Below are 22751 nucleotides of genomic sequence, written 5' to 3'. Positions count from 1 at the left end.
ATTTCAGATTCTTTTTTAAATGACAGGATAGTTATGTTCCAGTTTCTTAACCAAGTTTTGCAGGCTTTTTTTCTGTTGTAAGCCACAGCGAGGTTACAGACACACAAAAAAAAGGTGGATGAAAGACTATCAGGTGTTCGGTTGTGCCTGAAAGAGAAGAGCAACTGACTACACCTTAACATTGTCCCTCTATCAACACAACTGCGTGCACCACAGGTTGAGTAACTCCATTATTCTACTAATTCATGATTTACTGAAAGTTTAAATGTAGCAAGTAATGGTTCCTGTTTTATAAAGCCTTAAACTGGCCTAGGATTTTTCAGTGGCTTTAAGCCCTTCAAACACTTTGCACCATGGAAAGGCATCAGGACTGTCATAAGGACAGGTCATTGAACCAAGCCACCAGAAATAGTCACAGCTGGAACCAAAACCAGGGTAACCCCAAGCTGTAACAGAGCACAAGACATAGTGGTAGAACTTAATCTTTTGGTTTTGCAGTAAAATAGGTGCAACTACCACGAAAAAAAGAGAGTCTAAAGAAGCAAATTATAAATGCTTGCTCTTTTATTTGATGCTGATGCAGTCAATGCTTTAAGTCCTGTCAAATGAGCTAGAAAGTGACCTCTAGGGCAGAAGCAATTTCTGCGGAGCACCGTGGGCTCCATCACATTATTTCTCAGACAAATGCTAAATGGCTGCTCCAGGAACATGGTAAGAACAGGGAAGCTGCCAATTGAGCAAAGAAGTCTCATGTGAGTAATACTGACTGCAAAGAGCAGTACTAGAGACCAACCAGTGGGAAAGAAGAGCTACCTTCATCTCATCTACTCCATGCAGTTGCTCCTTGGAAGATACAGAGAAATCAGTACTGGTGCCATGTAACGAGCAGTGTATTTGCCAGGAGCTGTGTGGGAACCATTCAGTGCAATAAGCCCCCAGACTGAAGGGATAAACATTACATGTCACTTGCTGTGTGCTGACAGAGAAACCTCCATGAATCTTCCCATATACATGTATGAGTTTCTTCACTGCACAAAGAGAGATGAGAATCAGATTTGTAGTTTGGTTTACCTTCCCACAATAAAGGAATGAAAAGTTCGTTTTTGTAGTGATGGCCAGACAGATCATCTCTGGAAATGACGGGGGCAGTTGCTAGCTAAAGAACCTTCCACAACCCAGGGACTGCATTTTTGAGAAGTTTATCTTCAAGAGGTAATTACTTACAGCAGGACACCACCTGTCTGAAAACCAATGCTTTAATAACAAGTGCCCTCATTTCTACCTGGCTCCACTCTTGGATCCTCCTTCACATCAGAAAGCAGAAAGATTAATTCCCAGGCATCTTCTACTTCCATTGAAACCCAGCCCTATAAATGAAAACCACTTAATCCTCTCTGAGGTCTTATCTTCTAACAACAGCGTCTCCATTTTCCCTGCACTGCTGGGTTAGAAAACAAACCTACAAATCTCCCCATCCACGTGTGGCTACTGTTTCCCAGAGTGGGGCAGCTGGAGGCTTCTGGAGAGAAGCACAAATGCTGCACTGTTCCCTCTAGCTTAGAGAAATGGCTTCCAGTTCTCAAATTGTGGATGTGCCTCTCAACGCTTTTCAGTCTGGCTCTGCATTCATCATCAAATCCCAAGTGACAGAAAATGCTTCCCAAAGAGAGGGGTTGTAGGAACAATAGTTTTGTTTCTTGTGAAGACTTTGCTCGTTTTAAAAAGTAATACAAGTGGTGAGAAAAGAGATTATTCTAAGTTAAACTTAGTCTAAGCTTCACCACCTAATATGAAATCCTTCCCAAATTCCCAGTGCAGTTCGGTTGGAGCATTTTAAGCTAGCTTCAAGCAATGCCAGAAGGAATTTTGCTCCTTTGTGAGCTTCTCCCATCACACTGATAGCAATCATGTTGTAACCATAGAAAACCTGTGAGAAGCAGCACTCGGCTGGCCTCAAAACCAGCAGTGCTGATTGTGATGGCGTTTGGCTGCCATTTCCTATTCACAAACCCCTTACGCTGTTGCAGTGCACGCTGTTATGCAAGGTAATTTTCCAGTTTTAATGAGGTTTAAAATAGCTCGAGAGACAATCTAGAACGAAATAGAGCACATGGTGTAGGTATTTCTTTTCCTTTTCAGCTTCATTATCACTCAGGCTTCCAGCTACTTCACTGATAGAGGTGTGACATTATTTCCACACAATTAAGCATAAGATTTAGATCTTGAAAGATCGATCATGAATGTGAACTCGGTGCTGTTTTAATCCCTGTATGTTCATTCTTTTGCTTCAAAAGGATTCCCTGACTTCTTTCTTTCTGTGAAATGTGATGCCACAGTACAGGGAGAAGCAACTGCTAGGAAACAGCAGCGCAAAGCATCGTGATGCCTGTGCTGCAGCCAGCAGGGGCATGCCCGCCCTCTGCCAACACTCACTTCGGGGAAGGTGGAACAGCCCATCCATCCTGACTCTTGTGAGGCTGCAGGTAAACTGCTTCCAGGATCCGTCTGTTAACTTGAAACTAGCGTGGAAGTCTTGACTGTGTGATAGCAGCACAAAGACACAGACTGTCATGGTATTATTCTCCAAAATGGACCCTTCAGAAGAAACAAGAGCAAAATGGAAACCGTGAGCCGATGTTAATTTTCATGCCACAGTAAAACTGTGGGTAAGGGTGGACACAGCTGCATCTGGATGATTTCGCCAGTCATTAAAAGTTGTCTGCCTCCCAACTGCAGTACTGTTAATAAAACAGAATACAGATACAGAGGACAAAAACAACGGAGCTACACATAATTATCTACATGGAAAGTGATAAATTGAAAATGCCTAGACTTGCTGATTTTAGTCTCCCGGACTACTACAGCGTGTCTGAAAGAGGCAGGGAGCACCTGCTGCGTGGCAGTAACTGTGTGTGAGCCACCAGCGCAGCAGCACACAGCCAAAGCACAATGACTGCTTGCACTCGAGCTCACCGTGTATCAGCTTTGCTGCGTGAGGGCATGCTGAACTACCTCAGTGCTGATAACTCTTCACCCTTCTACAGCTTCTGCAAGGTGCTGAGCATGTGCCTGTGAAGGACAGACACACCCCACTGCAGTTCACGCAGAAAGACTCACCGAGCAGCACACACACGTGGCCTCTGGGTCCAGGGGCCCAGCAGCAGAAGGCTGTCGTGCCCTCCCAGCTCACCAGGGACTCCTTCCTTCTTCACCTTCACAGCCCTTTCGAGGATTAAAGAGCTCATTTGCTAGTTTTCGAATAGCTGACTTGTGAAGCAGCATGATGTAATTCTCACTTTGCAAGGCAACCACCTCATCCAGGCATCTGAAGGAGAACAGTCACAATTCTGCACACCACTACCTGCCAGGAAGCACCTTGGAGAGAAGGCACACAGCTGCCTGACTGCCTTCAGACAAGAAGTCTGTATCATGCTCTGACAGCAGGACCTTCTTATGTACCCGTGCTACTTTAAATTAAGATGCAGAAGGCTGTTGTGAGGCCCTCAATCACCTGTATCTTCAGAGGTTTACCCAATTTTCTTCACTTTTCTTTTTTTAAAGCCTTTGAAACAAATCTCAGTCCTGAGGTTAAAGCTATTTTCCAACCCAGAGAAAAATTCCAAGCATAGGGATGCAAGAAGTTTAGCATTTTTTATGTAATCTAACTGCATCCCTAATTCTAGCTTCTGATCAATCATCCTGAACATACTTCAAGTGCCACTTCCATACAGCAAGGGAGGTGAAAACATATGAGACGTATGAAGCAGTGCAATTGTAGGCAGACTGCTACCCAAAGGCCTTTTCATTCTCTATTTTCCTTCCTCCACAATATTCCTTTTAGAAGAGCAGTTCAAATGCCAGGAAGTGCCATTCAAGACCTCTCCAGGTACATCTGACATTTTAGTGCAGCTCAACCTCATTTGTCCCTTTGCCCGTCTGCCTCGCCAGTCACCCAAACGCTCCTTCCCTGCAGATCAGTGCAGAAGCAGACTTTATCTCAATTGCCATTTTCTTCTCCCTTTCCACTAGAATGAGCAATGCTCTTTTCCACCACTGCACAGTGACCGAGCTTTCACTCTCAGACACCAAAATGGGAAATGCGTGCCTGGCTCTTCATGAAACCAACACTAGCATTTCACTGCATCTCTTCCTTTCAAAAAAAATAAAAATAAAAATCTATCCACTAATCTTCCAATAAAGACTTACTAAATGCTCAATTTGTCTTCAGGATAAAGACCTGTTAATTGGCAATATAAACTGGGTTACCTCTGAAGTAATAATCCCAATCTAAAGATTAGTGTAGAAACAAGTCTGAAATGAATACATCAACACACACTTGCAGCTCCAAGAGATGCTCCCTGTCTTTCAATGGCTACACATTTCTTTTAGAATGATGGGTATATCCAACTGGAAAAAAATATATATATTTATCATTTGTCCAGAACCTGTAGCTTGGCCAAGCATGACAATATGGGCTAAAAGCCTTTCTTGGTTTTGTGGTTAAAGAAAAGTAATTTAAAATAATTTTAATCAAATCACACAAATGGAAAGAAAAAAAAAAAAAAGAAAAAAGAGAAATAAATAGTATGACAAGAAAAGCTGTGAAAGACAGATAACTGGTAAGAAAATAAGATAGAGGTAAATTCTCACCTCTGAGAATTCAAGATGATGAAAATGTTCCAAGCAAATTAAGAACCAAAACAGTAGCTCAGGTTCTCTATGGATCAGGAAGGCACAGTTGTTAATAAAGTTAGATAAAATGCTTGTCTGTCCTGGGAAATTGTTACCATAAAAAAGTTACCATATCAAGCAAGAATGAGTTATGTTCCGTTCCCCTGATAACTGATGATAGTATCAGAAAGCATCCAGTACAACCTTTTAAAACCAGAAGAGCTGTGTCAGTAGCATCCAAAAGTCTAGAAGAGATTAGCTGGAAAAAAAAAATAGCCTTTCTTGTTGATACATAAATCTTTAGCTATTACAGATTTTTTTTTAAAGACTGGAAGAGGACAAATAAAAAACAAAAGGTCATTTCAGATATCACTGGCAGATGTACTCTAGTTAGCCTGACATAAATCCTGAGAAAAATTATGCATTTGGGAGATAACGAAGTAGAGGATAAGAAAATAATTAGTGTCAATGCAGTTCTGCACAAAATCTATTTTGTCAAGCAAACCTGTTTTTATTTTCTGATGAAATTAGAGTTTTGCTTGATGATAGATGCAATAGACATAAGCTTAGATGAGACATTTGGGTTGTTATGGCACAATGATACAATTTAAAAAGAATAGTGCTAATCAGTATCAGTAAAGCACATGATAACTGGATTAAACTGGCTGAATTAACAGTTCTTTAACAGTATCTGGAACTGGGAAATCACCTTGAAAAGGCAGCATTTCCAGCAGGGATCCACAGGGATTGGCACTCGGTTTGATGATTTTTTAACAGCTTTTTTTTTTTTCAGTCAGTGACCCAAAACTAAATATAATAAAGTCATTGTTGATGAGATTTGTGAGCAACAGGGAGAAGCATAATATGTAGGAAACGCCTGGCAAATCGTGTTTTATAGATTTCTACTCATTCCTCAGTGCTACTTTGGGCCCTGAGGTGCCACCTGTACAAGTAAATCAACCATTTCCCTAACTTGGGAGTGTGCTCAGACCAAGAAGCATCCCAAGAAGGCTTCCAACAACTCAGTATTGCAGACAACGCAGCTCCAGTGCCAGGAGATACCTTAAAGACTAAGAAAGACAATGAGCAATGAAAAACATATATGAAACTTGACATATGAGACAAACTGAGCATTTTAGAGTTATTTAGACTGGAGGGAAAAATCCTAAGCATGTGCATATCAAAGGGACTACTGCATGGGAAAAGCATATGTAGCTCAGACAGGAAGAAATTTTATTAGAAGCAAGGAAGATTTATGTTAATCTTCAGGAAATAAAGTTTTTGACAGCATTAACAGTAAAGTACTGGAACAGATTCCTCAGAGAAGTTGCAGATCTCTTGACATTTGAGGTTTCAGATAAACACATGCCAGAAGTAGCTCCTGCCTTGGAAAAGAGAGGTTGAATCAGTGAGCCAGTGACCTCTTCTGAGCCCTTTCAATTTTTCTTCCACAATACCACAGCACACACACACACAAACACACAAAATAATGCAATTCCCCACTTCTGGAAGAACAGATATCCTTCTTCCCCTTCTGCTGCCAAAACCTTGCATTTACTGCACATCTCTTAACCAGTACAGGTAAGAACATCTACAAAGTCACAGAAAACCAGAGTCTAGAAATTTCTGAGCTCTGCTCAAGCACCTTCTTGTATTGACAAAAGTAATTTAAAGACTCAGACACCTTTCCCGAGTCTTTAGGTAAGATCTTTAGATAATCTTGATTTTGCTGTATAGAGAAAGGCCTACTTCTGGATCACTCTACCGTGGGTTTTCTGGTCACTTCACCTGTACAGGTACCATTAACTGTACAAAAGACAACGTTCATGCCTGCTAACAGAATCACAGAATTGACCTGAAGAGATCATCGGGTCCAACCCCCCTGCCAAGGCAGGCTCCCTACAGCAGGCTGCCCAGGTAGGCGTCCAGGCGGGCCTTGAATATCTCCAGAGAAGGAGACTCCACAACCTCCCTGGGCAGCCTGTCCCAGTGCTCCGTCACCCTCACAGTCAAGAAGTTCTTTCGCATGTTGGTGTGGAACTTCCTGGGCTCCATCTTGTGGCCACTGTCCCTTGTTCTGTGACCACAAATCACTAAAAAGTTGGCCAAATCCCACCGTCTCCCACACTTAAGAGATTTGTAAACATTGATAAGATCCCCTCTCAGTCTTCTTTTCTCAAGGCTGAAAGCTTCCATGCTAACATAAAGCGTCAAAAACAAATGATGAAAACCTGAGAGACTGAGTATAATCACTGAATAATCGGTCTGAACTATTCAATTTTGCTAACTTATCTTAATATTATCAGTCTCAAGAGAAGTCCAACTTGACAGAAATTAGCTTTACATTCAAACAAGATTTCTGGCCTTACCACTACACAGAAAATGGGACTTTGAACACCTCCTCTCCCCCACTGCCTGTACACAGAACTACAATTTTCAGAACTTTTTTAATATGCCTGCAGCTTAAATAACAGACATACATAAGACCATATCTTACAGTCATCAGCATTTTAATGTAAAGTTGAGATGGAAACTAAAAAGGAACTGGAAAACACGATCAGTTTTGCCAGTTGGGAATGTTATCTGCCCACTCATCACCCCAGTTTAATGCACAGCATTGAGAGCACGCAGCGTATAGAATGAAATAACTTTTTTTACTGGTTTTTATTTTTCTGTGAAGGATGAGACTAGATTTCTGTAAAAAGCATTGGGATTGAGTTCTGCCAAACACCACTTCTCTATTTATAAATAAGACTAACCATAATTTTTGTCCATACCATTGTAGGGCATTACTGGGTGGTTTATTACTTGTATATTTGGGGGTCTCCAATCCCCAGCTGGAACAGGGGCTGCGTAAAGGGTGTACTTACGTGCTCATTGTTTCAGGATGACAGGTAATTTGTGAGATTAGAGTACAAGGATGTGAATAACACACAGGGGAAGAAGCTGACACATTTCTACTATTATTACCCAGAAGACAGAACAGCCAGTCAGGGCCTGCCAAAAGCTCCAGCTCGCCAAGATCATCTCTGACAGCAGCCAGAGGTGACTTTGAGGGGAAAAAAAGAATGGAAAACGCATTCAGTGATCTTGCTAAGGTACGCAAGCGGATGACTAGACCCTGATCTGAGGTTTAGTTAACTGCAAGACCATGAGAAACTGCTGGATGTCCAACTGACAGCGTGAGAAGCTGACAGAAGTCACAGACAACACCCAGAGGAATGGCCTGGCCAGGCCTGACAGGCGCCTAAGGGAAGCCACGACCAAACCTCACAGCTAAGTGAAGGCGACCACCAGGGACCTTTCAGGGAGTACAGCTTTGCAAAGGCAGCAGTGCCTACTTAAGCCTCATCAGTACTACCACACAAGACCCAGATAGATAAAGTATCAGAAATAAATTTGTTGCGACCTTAGCAGAACTGGGACTAATGAGGAAAAGTAATTTGCAGCAGGATGTTTACTGGTGAGAGACAAGACAGCAGAGAGACATCAGGGTGGACAGGGAGGAACAAAAAGGGGAAAAATGACAAAAAGAGGGATAAAAAGGGCCTGTGGGTGCCAGCAGGATGCCAGTCAGTATGCTTGTCCACCGCAGCTTCCCCCATCTTCGTATGAAGGTCTCTCTCTGACTTGTTTCTGTGCACACGTCTTCTGCTGTGTGTGTGCTCGATGTGACTGCCTGCAACTGCTCCATCTCCATGCTCATCGGTGGGGACAGCTGCACATTTTGTGTGCACACACTCAAATCTTTGGCATCACTGCCAGCTGCACCTAGGGACTGGGAACATCAGCCACGTCTTACAGCTTTAAGGCTTAGGAGGAATCTACAGCTCCTAGAGCTCCACTGAGTCAGCTCTACGGTATCAGGAAGGAGAAAGCACCTGTGCCCCCAGACCCATAGGACGTGGCTTCTCTTAAACAGGTCCTTCCCCTGGAATAGCCTCTTATTCTCTGGAAATATCAACACAAGCATCCTGGCTTAGAGATCTGAAACACATCAGTGCATAGTTAATGGCCATGATAAAACTAATCCTCATGAACATGACCAATCTCTTCCTGAATTCATTGACACTTTTGGCTTTCACGGTATTTTGTGTTCCTGAATTAAATTCAAAAACTCAATTTCTGCTTCAGATCTAACACGTATTGCTCATGAGATGAGAAACAGTGAGCACTAATTCCCTATTTATCTTTCTCACATTATTAATGACTCTACAGCCCTTAGCTCCATTCCCGTTTTGCTGTCTTTTTCTCTCCATAGTAAAAAGCTTTAGTCTCAGAAGAACTTCCAGGTCTTTTTTCCACGTCCTCTACCCATGCCTGTACATCTTTTAATTTTAATTTATCCTTCTTAAAACAGGGCTGAGCAGGACTGCAAGCACAACTTGAGAAGAGGATGAGGAACATCTGCTGTTCTGTCACCAAACCACTTCTAACACCCTCCTTGTGTCCCTGACCCACTGTTGAGCACTGAGGCTGAGGCTTTCAAAATACAATCCATTTCAACTTCAAGATCTTTTTCCTTAACAGTAAGAGCTGATTTATAATTTTTTAACGCCTAGTTGGGTGTGTTACCTTATTATGAATCTAATCTTACTCCCACCACCTGTTTTTCAGCTTTTCGTTTGTTATAGGGTAAGCAACCTTTTCACTCAGATCAATGTTTTTTTCATTGACATATGGAGAGCCACACACTGAACCTTGAAACCTTGAACCTTGAAAAGAAATCCAACCAAAGATAGGAAAACCTACAGGCAACTTATATTGGATATTTCACAGCACGAAATATCGCTGTCATAACGAAAAGAAAACAAAATAACCTTTGCCTATTTAGTTATAAGCTATATTTACCACACAACTTAATAATTTCCAAATGTTTGATACGAAGCCAAGCTTCCCAAAGTTCAAATACTCACAGATTTTTTATTTATTTTATTTTTTTAAATTTTTATGTGTGTTATTCTTACCTCTATTTTTGGACCAATGACATTTCATTAACTTATGTTAATACAGGGCTTCCGTAGGAATAAATGTCATGTTTTGCTACGTTCAAGTTTACTCTTCACCTGCAAAACTTCTGCATATTTTATTATCCAGACTTACCTGTTGACCCCTCAGGCATCTTCTCACACATTGGATCTCACTGCTGTGATGAAGGCTTAGTCAAGTGAAAGCAAAATCAGCAAAGAAAAAAAGTGCAAAGGATTCTAGGGAACTCTGAGATAGGAGTCAGTTGTGTGAGTCTTGTACAGTAGACTTGGCAGCTCTGTTTATACTCCACTTCTTTATCTCATCAATCTGCATTCCAGTTTAGTCCATAAATGGTTTGGGAAAAGACTAATATTGTGCATTGTCCAAAACCTAGCACAATCAAGTCAACAGTGCTTGACCCACATTCAACACTGTGCAGCTGAAAACTCTTGATAACCAAACCACTCCTTAGATGCACATTCCTTTGTGCCTTCAGCTTCCTCGTCACATTTACAGAAATTATGTCCATGTGCCCTCACACCCACATGCATGCACAGAAAGGGAGCAATCAATCCATATGCCCAGATTCATTGTGTAGGTAAAAGTTGCCACAGCCCAAAACACTTCAGCCTAAAGATGTTCTGTGTTCAGCAACTGAAGGCTGGCTTCCAAAATAATTTAATTTCAATTATACAGCATTATATGTTAGAGTTACAGATCTGGAGAACAACAAGAAACATACTTTTCCAAAGCTAGCTGCGTGCACTTCCCTGTTGTCACTACCAAAGCAAATAATAAAAAATAAAAAATAATAAAAAATAAAAATAAAATAAAAATAAATTTAAAAAATAACAAATAAAATAAACCAAAGTAGGTCCCCCAGAAGGATACGAGTTGAATGGGAATGGGATTTCAAATCTTTCTTCCTAAGAGGAGAACCCTTAGGAACTCCTTAAAAGGCTGATGCTAAAAGGCTCTCATGACCTCGCTTCCTATGAAACCCAGACTGGATTCTGACTCAAGCAGGAGGTTAATGAATTGAATAGTCTGACATGTTCATTTGATAGGCAGTGATGAAAGGCCAGCTGTCAGATTTAATTTGTTTGAAGATAAGCTGATTTATTGCTTACAAGTAATATGGCTGGTACAGGGCATGTGTCTGAGTAATGGTGCATTTCGAACATAAACACAGCAACATTCAGTTCTGGTAGAGTACATTGTCCATTCTGAAAAAAAATAAATGCAACTTCTGAAAAGCTGTCTCAAGTTATCATTTTTTCTATAACTTTCCGTGCTCATGAAAAATGATTATATCCTACATTTTTTCTTATCTAACCGATATACCACAACTATCTGCTACCACTTTTTATCTATTCTTAGCCACTTACTCACATTCACCTTTAAGGTTCAAAAACTGAATTGCAGTATATTTATAAAGAGGTTTGGGAAAGATTTTTTGTGGACGAAGCAGCAATCTGCTTGCAACTGCATATTCCCTCACGTTCCACTTGTAACAGTATCTCCTGATATTCTAACATTTTACCACCATTTTGCATCAAAAATCTCAAATCTACTAAATAACAAGGATTCTGAAAAAAATATTTAAAAAGCAAAACCAGACCTGCCACATGACTCAAAATGTTCTATTACCTTCAAATTAATACTGAACAAGGACTTGTAAATGAGAAAAAGATTAATCAAGTTGTCCTTACAGGATAACCAATGGACAGAGAGTTAGCAGCAGCAACAAAGTCATCAACGCTGAAAGGCAAGGTACAGAGAAGTTGAGTGACAGGATAAGAGGCAGAAGACTGATAGACCAAGGTGAATCTTGACAATCAGGAAGGATGAATTACAGTTACAGAGAAATAGGACAATGTACAAAAGTCAAACGAAATGCCCTTTTGCTGAAGGGAAAATTTAACCGAGGTAGAGATTAAAAGGAGAAAGCTCTCCAACTATTTAATGGAAAAGGAAGAGTGAGAAAGTTGGGAGTATCTATTGGAGAAAGTGAGGAACAAGGAAATGAACGTTACCAGCTACCACTGCCTGCCTGCTCCAAGGCTGGGTGGCTCTGAGACAGAGCAGCTTCCACAAGGGGCACTGTCAAAGGCAGGCATTTAGACAGACAGCAACACAGGAACAGAAGATTTTGTTTTTAAGATCCAAAACAGGCATTCCAGAATGAGCAGAAGAAGAGAAGGAAAATAAGTCAGATATCCTGGTTTCTCCTGCCTCTGCTACTACCACTCCATCTTCTGTCCTCCTCTAAGCAGACAGGCAGGAAGCATCTGCTGACTTGGAATTCCTATCCCCATCCCCACACCTACTCCACTCCTGAGTTTGCCTCTTGATATCCACTGAAATTTTTTCCAAACACTCTTGTGACCTCTTCCTTGTCTCTACCCATCCTTTACACATCACTGTATCATCTTACCAAATCACTGTATCACCAGTGGTGCAATGCTTGTAAACACCACTTCAAAGTGTTTGTAAAATGGGCTGCACAAGAAATAAAAATTGATTTTGTTTGTTTTTAGCAGACAGCAAAGTTTAGAAGTACTTCACTGTTTCATTAAGAAGAGGGATCATAACAGTACTATGATTTTATATGGATTACTTAAATAATGCCAGGTAGACAGATTCAGTATCAGGAAAAGAAACACAACAGCATTTTATCTTAGCCAGGCGCACAGACACTAGTCAAAATGAAGACAGTAATTCTTTTTGTGAGGCAAGGCCATAAAGGAACAGCATGAGCCCCAGCGAGAAACAAAGCGGTTGCAGCCAACAGGAAGCTCACGTTTCGCATTTACCCAAAGTTTTGCGATGATGATTTCTGAAGGAACAGGGCTGGAATTGTTCTCATTTTGCACTGAAAGGAAGGGCTACAGTCTTCACATGAAGAGCAAGCCCATGAGCCATTCACTGTAATTGCAGCATGAAAGAAACTTTTATTGTTTCTGAAACGGCAAAAGAGGAAAAGGGAATTGTAGGAAGTGTCCAAGGCATCAGCACCAGAGCGACAGGGAACCATCCCCACTACGCCTCACCACAGCCATGGCTGCCTACTGCTAATGTCAACTCGTGCCGTGCCCATGCCCACAGGACACATTTACCTCAGCAGTTTGAAGTACTTGAGAGCTTCCCTCATGGCTGGTTCCCCTGCCACAAAAAGCTTCAGATACCTGATGGACTTAATGGGCATTTCTTACAGCACAGCACTTCAGTCATTTCTCTATTGCAGTCTTGAGGCAGGGCGATGTGGTGCCATCTGAACTCACACAGCAATGTCCTCTGTCTGCTGTTTCCTCTGTTGGACATTTTCCTCAAAGCCCTTAATAAAAAAAAAAAAGCTGTTCTGTAGATGCACCCTTGCTTCTCAGGATGGATTTTGTCTCTCACAGGGAACAACCATCCCCTTCCAGAGCTGCCTGAGTCAGTTCTGTCATGAACTTTACAACAGCCAGAGCGTTGCAAGCTGCAGGCTGCATAAAGAAATACAGCTTTATCATTCCATGAATGATAAAGGGCAATGGCCCTTCCTGCTTTAACCAACACTTTTCCTGCATCCTGTACCAGGATTCCTATGCTGACCAAGTAAAATTCCATACACTACCACTAGCTTTGTCTATTTTTGCCAGCCATTTCTGTCTCCCCTGCTTATGATTCATTTCCTCCTTGCTACCCTCCCAATTCTCTTAATTGTCTCAATCCTTAGGAACGCTGGCATCCTGAACCCAAAAAAAGAATGACATGTGCTTTCTGAAATGGAGGCATTCATAATCAAAAAGAGCAGATTGACAGATTCTCCTGTTTTTTGGTAGTTTTTGTTGTTGTTTTATTCCTATGGCAATTTTAAGTATCTCGAATTTATCATCCTCTCCATCTGTAAAGCAGACCTACAATATCCTGGAAGCTGTTACATTTTGAGTATGTGAACTCTGCAGCTTTGAAAAAAAATCCTATTTAGCACGTGTTTATCTCTAAAACTGTGCAGTTATGTCACTACTAATAAAATTCAAATGAAGTCAGTAACAACACTTAAAAAAAAAAAGAGGATAAAGTCCCTTTTACCACTAGTGAGATTAGTTTTGAAGTCGCCACAAGCAATGTGACCTTCTGTAAGATGCCACAGTATACATGGTATGCCAAAATCAGATCAACCCTTAAGAAACACACAGGAGTAAGTAGCCACCACACTTTGCACAGCGAACACACAGTGCAAAATGCCTTTGCTTCTGGGAATGTAGATTACTCTTTGGAAAACATTTATTTAGGGCATGGGCTTTTTTTTTTGATTCTTTCGTCTCAATTAACAGACCTGGTCAGGTGTGTAATGGTTATTTATGAGTAGTAGGGTGGTCCAAACATATTTTGTATCCTGAGACCTTAGAGAAGAACAGTAGCAACACTGAGGCCTGACTCCATATTTCTGGATGGTTACCAAAGGTCCTACTGCTGAAATGCAAAATACAATCCTACAGAAATTTACATGAGGATTGGATTTAATTTGAAGACAATTCTGAAATCAAAACTCCATCTCTCATCAGCCCATTGATATCCACAAGTTACTAAAACCTGAGTGCTAGAATTTCACAGAAAAATCCTTTTGCATTACAGCACCCTCCTTGTATTGCAGAAGCATTCAGCTGCTGTCACTTGGAATGCAAGACAATTGCCATATCAGCATGATCCCGGATAATAATGCACTAGTTGAAATTAAGCCAGGCCCCAGCACCATATCCCTAAGCTGCTGCTGTATGCCAAGTAATTGTTCATCTGCAACATCACGCACAGAACCGATTTGCAAAGCATTTAGATTAGGCTAGCACACATTCCAAGACCTTTCCACAATCATGCAGGCGAGCAATTTCTCTAGTTGCGTTCCTGCTTCTTAGATGCTAGGCCATAATTAACTACCTTACGGATAAGAAGTAGAGGTCACCATGCTTCTAGCTGGAGAAATAAACCGGTGAAAAGATTGATAAGAAAATTTGGAAGAGAAGTAAAATTAACCAGATGAAGCACAGTGTTTACCTGTTTACCTAAGATACTTTATCCTGCAGCATTTATTTTAGTTCCAGGGAAAGGAAAGACCTAGGAAGAAGAAATGACATCTTGTTTGGATCCTCTTCATCAATGCATTGAACAGAACAAGGCAGGGTAACTCAGCTAGACAGACCCAGTAACATCAGAACAACACAGCAGTCAAAAGATGGGTTCATAACATTTCTGAACGCTTCCTTAAGACGCAGATTTATATCCCACGTATTTGAGTGTGACAGCTGAGCCCATCACAGCTTCAGGCAGGAGCAAAGTCTATAAATACAGGCGTTGATGGCAGCACTGGTGAGCTGAATGAACAAACTGACCCGAGACTGTGATGCATGTCAGCTGTCATGGTGTCACCCTAGTGTCTGTTTTACTCTGTCTTTTTACATATTAGGAAAAGTTACAGGGGATTTTTAATGCTAAAGACTATGACATCCAAAAGCAGCCACCAGTTAAATGCTTTTAATTGGGATTTTATTTCAGTTCCAGAAAGAACAAAGACACGAATCATCTGCATTGTAGATTTGTAGATTCCCTCAGGATGGCAGAAAAGAACAGCTTCAACAAAAAGCCTCCAGGAAAACTGATACTTGGAACATTGATCACAACATTTGTGCAACCCTCGATATAAACTGCAGATGATGTATTTTAGCAGAAACGGCGCAATCGATTCTCTACAGTTCAAACCATGAGGAAAGTCCTTATGATACCAAACACATTTCAAAGCCACATGCCCAGCAGGGAATCTATTAAATTAACCATAGAAGAGCAGAGATTTTTGTTAGGAATTGTATTTCATAATAGGTTTTTTATTTTCTTTTAGCTTCAGTTTTAGCCTACAGCTTTGGGTACAGAAGCCTTCTGTTGGCAACGCTGCAGCCCCTGACCCAGCCTGAGAGTGGCAATGATGGAGATGACTCCACTCGGTAAAGTCCTGAAAAAAACACCATTGGTTGTTGACTTCAGCTAAACTGAACAATATAAAAAGTAGTCCTACATAATCTACCTCTCTTACACTTTGTAAAAATGGTCAGAGAAAAATGTTACTAACCATTACTCAGAACATCAGTTTTGCACATCAGTTTAGGGTGACGAGGTCCTACAGAAGAAAAGGCCAAGACAACAGAAAAAAAATTTTTTGAAAAATTAAAAGAACCACACACCAAAGCAATAAAACAACACCCAAACCTAGAACTGCACTAAACCAGAAATGCATTGATTTCTGTTATAGTCTGATAGTGTTTTGAATTGGTAGGAATCATAAACAGCAGCCTCCTCATCTGTAAATCTTATGCTTATATACATAATAAGTAACTTGGGAAACGGAAAGACAGATGAACTGATTTGTTAAGGAAGTATGCCCTTAGAAGTTTCCCATACGTTGCCTAATCCACTACTATCTACAACACTACTATCCTGAGTTTTTTGTTTTGTTTTGTTTTTGTTTTTTTTACAGGAAATATTTCTTCATCTTGTACAGGGTGAGGCACATTCAAAACAAAACAGCCCCTAAACTCCTGCTGCTATTTTTCATTAAAGCCAGAACACTGTTCTCACTCTGCTGTGGGTTTCGTCAGTGTCCTACAGAACACGAACGAGCACGGCTTGAAGCAGTGCACAAGCTGTGGAAGATTAAGGCCTGAGGTCTGCTAGATCAACAATGGCTTAGTAAATACACATTTCATGTGTTTCTAAAATGAACATTAGGTTTTGTCTGTTCTTTGACACATCCTAAGATTTTGTTCATCTCAAAACCAATCCATACACATGCATAAATTGCGGAATATTACTAATCACCTTTGTATTAAAAAGGCAGCCTATGCAGAGGGTATACAAGCTACACTGATATATAACTTGAAGAGTATCTTAGAAAATGAATAAATGTATTTTTTATTAGGCTAACACCGTTGAGAAGGCTTATTCTCAATAAGCCTTTCTCTCTACATTCACAAAACCTGCGGAAGCATTAGGATTTACAGAAAGATGTGGAGGATGTTTCCATTGGGAAAAAAAAAAAAAAAGCACCTATAAAACAGTGAAAAGATGAACAGAACACAAAGGCAGATGGGAACTAGGAATGGTTAATTTTATTTCTTTAATCAATGAAGGTGCCAATGGTTTTATTTTGAGAGGGTTTTTTTTTTTTTTGAGGTTTTCATTCTCATTGCCTGCTAACGTTCTTTACTGTAGTTTCAAAGGTGCTAGTAGTGAAACACCCCTGTCGTGAAAATTTCCTCAACATAGTTGTTGGGATAGAAGCTCTGATTAGCAACCCTATAGCTTAAAGATCTTTAGTATCTCAAAGCCACCCATACTCCAGGCTTAGCTTTACTTTAATCTTGGCCCAGGCTGAACTTGGGACTTACGAATCCGAACTAACCTGGTTTAGCCTTCGTTAGTCCTACATCCATTCCTTAAGAACTTTCCATCTCAGAGACAAATCCTCTGCACGCAGCAGTGTCACAGAGGTGAAAACCTTAGGCTTGGATTACTGTGCTACCTCCATGTGAAACCTGGATTAAAGCCACTGTTTCCAGTTCACTCCTTTTCTGTGCAGAATCCTTCCAGTTCTGTGTGTGCCCCAAGCTTTGTCTTCTTTTTTGATCCTTCATTATGTCTTGTTCCATGGTTAGTACTCAGAAAACCCTCTCACCCACTGGTTTCCAGCACTTTTTGAAAGTTTTAAGGCAAGATTCCCTTTCAAACTAACGGTGCTGAGTTCTATATCCTATTTATATCTCTAATTAATGTTTTCTATCTCCCACTTTCTTTACTAAAACCATTTTTAAGAATGACTGCATTTTCAGGATCAAAGTAGAAGCTTGCATTTAAATAAAACATCAATGTAAAAAGCCTGTATTTCTTTTAAATGCTACAAAATTCACTGCATGCAACTTTGTAAAGCATTTTTTTTCTATTTTTATGTTCTTTCAAAAAATACTAATTACCAGTACAACCATTCCTCTTCCAGCAGAATACAGCTTTGCCTCTTACAAAGAGCTTGAATAATTGAAACTTTCATTTTACTTGCAACTTCCACTAGTAATTACCCCCTAATAGCACATTTCAAAACCAATTCACAACGCTTAGCTCCCAGGAAGAAGTCTTAGGAAAAAATGGTGCAAACTATACTAGTCATCTCCAGCACACGCATTTGCAAAAATACTGTTATTGCCGGTAGTCTCAAATTATTCTTTCCCTAAGAGAGTCAATAGCGACTACTAATACAAAATAGTTATCACGTGGCAAAGCTTAAACAAACAAACAAAAGCCCACATCTTTCATATATTTGAATGTACGTCCCACATCTGCCATACATTTGAAGAACTGATAGTCTACTTCAGTCTACTTCTACTTCAGCTATCCACAGTCAGAGAAACAGACCATGCATGAAATGGAAGACTTCAAGACTTTCATATATAAATATATATGTGTGTGTGTGTGTGTGTTGTGTGTGTGTGTGTATATATATATATATATATATATATATATATAATTTTAAACAGAAAAAGGACTGCAGTGGATTTATAGATACAAAATACTGGAGTAACAACTATCATGCAACTTGGATCTAGCACCTCTAACTACAGATCCTCATCCTTGATGAGGATCCTTCACACCACTTGCTTTTACATGGAAGAAAACCCAACAGAAGACATAGCTGTTTGTTTTCAAGGAAATTCAGGGTATAAGTGTTCTCATCTTACCTTATTTGCTTTGATAAAGGAGTGGAGATAAAGGTGTAAAACAGACAGCAAAACTCTAACCTGGTCATTAGCTTGCGAGCCAACAACTTGGCAGAGGGTTTATTTTTATGCATGATAAAGAGATTCTCATTAAGTACCCAAAATCCAATTCTGTCATGCATGCAAAAAATTAATTTCTAGTATAACAAGTGGATTTATATTCTGTGGTTTATGCTCTTGTGTAAAATGGGATGAAAAAACACTTGTTTTTCATTTCCCGATGTTTTTCATTGGGAAATGAGGATATGGTTTAATTAAAATATTTTGTGAGAACATAGGATTATCATCAATATTTTAAACAAAAACATTGCAAATGTTTTTGAAGTGTTCCATCCTCAAATGAGATTGGTATTTTGTCCCAATTAAGAACAAAAACTCTGACATCTCAAATTTTCCCACAGAATAAAAATTCCTTGTGATCTGTTACAGAATTGACACTTAGGCCTGCAAGTGGCTGTCAAGTCCATTTCAAAGCGCACTTAGTTGCATTTATAGCAGAAAATGCTTCATAAATATAAACTGGAAAACTGCTGGAAATAATCACCACAAAAATAACAACATTGCAAACTCTCTACCCCTTCATCAGTGTTTTATTGTTCTTTGAAACTAAAATTGTCCACATTCCATTTGCAGCAAAATTAAGATTTCTTTCAAGAATATCCATACAAGTCCATATTTTTAAGAGTATCAACTCTTGACTTTTACACATATGCAAATGGGATTGTTCCGGTGACATTAATGAATTTTGCAGCTTGCAGTGAGGGTATGAAAAGGAACAGTATCTTAGCTTACAGAGTCAGGCAATCTTCACAGCAAAACAAAACTTGTTAAGATGGTGCAGTAAATTTGAAGTTCATCGCTTCAAGTATTTCATAAAATTATGATAATCTGAAGTCTTCTTTCCTACCTCTCTTTAAAAGTTCTAACATGAATCTAGCACAGCATTCAGTACAGGTAGGGTTATGAAGAGGTGAGGAGTGAAGCTTCCCTTTTACCCTTCTTAGTGCTGAGACTCCTCTCGCTCTTGTTATTCTGAGCACTACCTCTTTAATTACACTTCCCAGGATTTCTTGTGGGACTTAACCATAATAGATGGACAACTCTTCCAAGGTCATGAATTTTAATTTTAATTTACCCTTCATCCTGCACTGTATGTGTATATTCTGATGACAGACACTAAAACTGTCCCTATTGAAAGCAAACATCCCATCGCAATCAAAACCAGTATTTTATCTCAGTGACCTGTTCAGAAGGATGAGCAATTCTTTAAATCTAAGCGCAAACTGATGCAGTTGGTACCACTGATCATGTTTCATAATCTTCCTGAACCTTCTGAAATATACTTTTAACTTCACCAGCAAATGTTTGTGTAAGAAACTGATAGAGAAAGACTTAGAAAACAGCTTCATTTGTACATTCCTTAAGCTCTTACACAGAAGCAAAGGCTATCAGGCTGATCATCGCAGGGATTCTTGTAGACCTTGAACTGCTTACAAGAGGAAAGCGCTTCTCTACTGAACAGAAGCACAAGTACAGCATTTTGCTTACCCATACTTCTGGTTACCTGGGAAATGTTTTCCTGGGGGAACATCTCTTTAGTAACTCAAGTATGTGTTTAGTACGATGGACCATGCATACCAAAACCATCCTTCAAATTCGGTATTCCTGACACTGGTCTTTATCCTCACTGACTGAACAGTCTCAAGTTGTTCACTGCTTTTGGATGAGAGCTGCAAAGCTTTGTTTGTAGTACTGAGGAGCATTATCCAGAGCTGAGGAGCAGCAGGTAGCTGTATCTGAGAGAGTTGGATTCCCTCTTCTTCTATGCTCAGTGTGCTGTTGACGACCCATACAGAAGTAGTACTGCCTTGCAGCAGACTGCCGTGTTTTCTTTCCTGATGAAAGATTTTTTTCCCTGACGTGCTGCTTGGTGGCTGTACACTAAAAGATGACTAACATTTGGAAGTCTGAGAACACTACAAGAACCACAGAAGTAGAAGAGTTCACAAACTAGCAGCACTGTAGATCAGGAAATTAGTCAAGACAAATTGGAGGAGGAACAGCAAAGTGAATTTCTTTGAAATGCCTTGTTACAGCTGAAGCAAAGAGAATGCAAAAAGGAAAACATTTTTGCATGTGAGTTGTTAACTAGCTGTAAGACAGCATACAGACTGAAATAATACCCCTGCTATCAGCATGGAAGGAGTATGTTAACCACTTACTCCTGAAAGGGCTTTGAATCAGTAAACTTTGGGACACTCTGTGTTTAAGATGAATACGGTGTTCTGAAGCTAATACAGTCCAGGATGACTGGGAAAAGAATCCAGTCCAATGTTCAATGGAGCTGGACAGCATTTCTGGATAAACGACGTCCTGTCAATCAGCCACAAGGTTCTTGTAAATTAAGACAGTAGCTGATACGATGTTCGAGCAATTAAAAAAAAAAGAAAATATAAGGCATCGTAAGTGGGACAGCTGTATGGAAAACAGGTCTCATCGAATTAATTTGGTCTTTTTTGAATGTGGAAACAATTGCTTTAGAAGAGGTGTGCTACCTCTGATGGCAAACTGGTAAACATTAGAAATGGTGCGAAGTTAAGAAAGGGCAAATTGAGCATTTGGATGTACAAAGCAGGGGATCTCAAGAAGTGGTAGAGATGATGCTGTTTCCTCATTTGCACTGTGTGTTTCTGGGGCATCATCTACTCTGGGACGATGGCAGTGATTTGGAGAATTTAGAGAACAGCCACTGGAAAAACAGAGGGATCTCATGTACCTCTACTAAAGCATTCAGGAAGATCTACATCTTTATTGTGTCCAAGAGAGGGTAAGAAAGACTATGGACTAAGCAGCTACACAGGAAACAAACTTAATTATGTGAGAATTATCATCTAGCTGACAAAGACTTAAGCAAGACAAGTTACTGGATGTTGGAGCTGGATAAATGCTGATCAAACATATACCGTATTTCTTAACAAACAAAACCATTAAGACAGTAACTATGAATGGTTAAGGTAGACATTGCAAGCACTGGGTACTTTTTAAAAATCAGCACTGATGCTACAACAGATGCTATTCAAAAATAGCTACAGGTCTGGGAGCCAAGATGAGAACAGAACAGTCTCTTTGGTCTCTTTTACATGGCAGATAAGGGTAGGTGACCACAACGGATCTTTCTCATCTTTTTATCTCTGAACCCCTGGAAAATTTCCCCTGAAATTTTCTTCAATACATAACCACTACATTCTATTATGACCAAAGCCTTCCTAGTTGTTCACAATGCACTGTAAATAGTAATTATTTTGTACTGCATTGCAGTTTTGAACTGAAGCCATTAGAATAAAGCCTGTCAGTTCAACAGTTTTAGGATACTTACTTGACTTCCAAGAAAGCAGCCCCAGTGACTTTAGAAAGTGACTTAACTGAAAAACACAGGTCCAGCAAAAGCAACATCAGCAAGTCCTAAATCTTCAGCAGTGCGTTCACAATGTGCTGCTCTACAGCAACCTGGTCTCCTCTTTCCAAGAGGAAAAGGAAACCAAGAGCAAGACAAAACTTTGCTATAACAATGCCATAAAAGTGATTAAGATCTCTTCATATTCACTTTCTAGTCTTCCTAATAAACTGCCCTAATCAAAAGTAGAGTAAATACCATGCCTCACTTAGGTATTTGTCTCAATTACTCCTCGCTGGTAGATCTCTGCATTGGAGTGACCTGCTGTTGATTCACGGGGCATCTTGCATTTTCTGCTGATGTTGGAAAGAAGGACAGAAGTTATGCCTTTATGTTTTTGTCATTAAATTATATATTTGTTGGGAAATGCCTTCACATAGCTTTAAGCACATCTGTATGCTGACAAGAGCAGTTGCCTTGGAAACTAAATTGCTCAAAATGCAGTAAGGACAGAAAACATGTTAGTCAACAGCTTCAGAGTTGTTCCAATCATTAAACAACTGCACTATTTTTCAATCTCTACGTTATTGCAGGAAGTGGTGCTAAATAATTGTGTCATTAGATACTTTGTCCAGAAAAGAACCAAGAAGGTTCCTTCAGGGAAGGCAGCTTTTACTATTTATGCATCTATATGGTTTTGGGGTAGGGATTTTTGGCTAGAGGGGAGTTAGATTCAGGAGGGAATTGCTCCCTTTGTAGCTTGTAGCTAGTAATTCATCACTCTGATATTTGGAAGGGAGTAAAACCTTACAATGATGGTTTTCACGTTCCTCATTTTTGTAAGATCGGGCCACGGTCCTCACTTAAACTTTTCAATATCGCAGACTGTCATTCGAGGTGCATGTGGAGAAGTG

The 22751-nt window shown here is 40.0% G+C and overlaps 1 protein-coding gene across 3 annotated transcripts in view; it reads right to left on the bottom strand.

Moving 5' to 3' along the window:
* DCLK1 (doublecortin like kinase 1) overlaps positions 1 to 22751 on the bottom strand; it is a 243734-nt gene that overhangs the window by 146980 nt on the left and 74003 nt on the right. The gene's annotated exons all lie outside the window — the stretch shown is intronic.

The sequence above is a fragment of the Aythya fuligula genome, chromosome 1 (assembly GCF_009819795.1).
Source record: "Aythya fuligula isolate bAytFul2 chromosome 1, bAytFul2.pri, whole genome shotgun sequence".
NCBI classification, from domain to species: Eukaryota; Metazoa; Chordata; class Aves; order Anseriformes; family Anatidae; genus Aythya; species Aythya fuligula.
The sequence above is the reverse complement of the archived record's forward strand: the minus strand, read 5'-3'. Positions and strand labels throughout refer to the sequence as shown.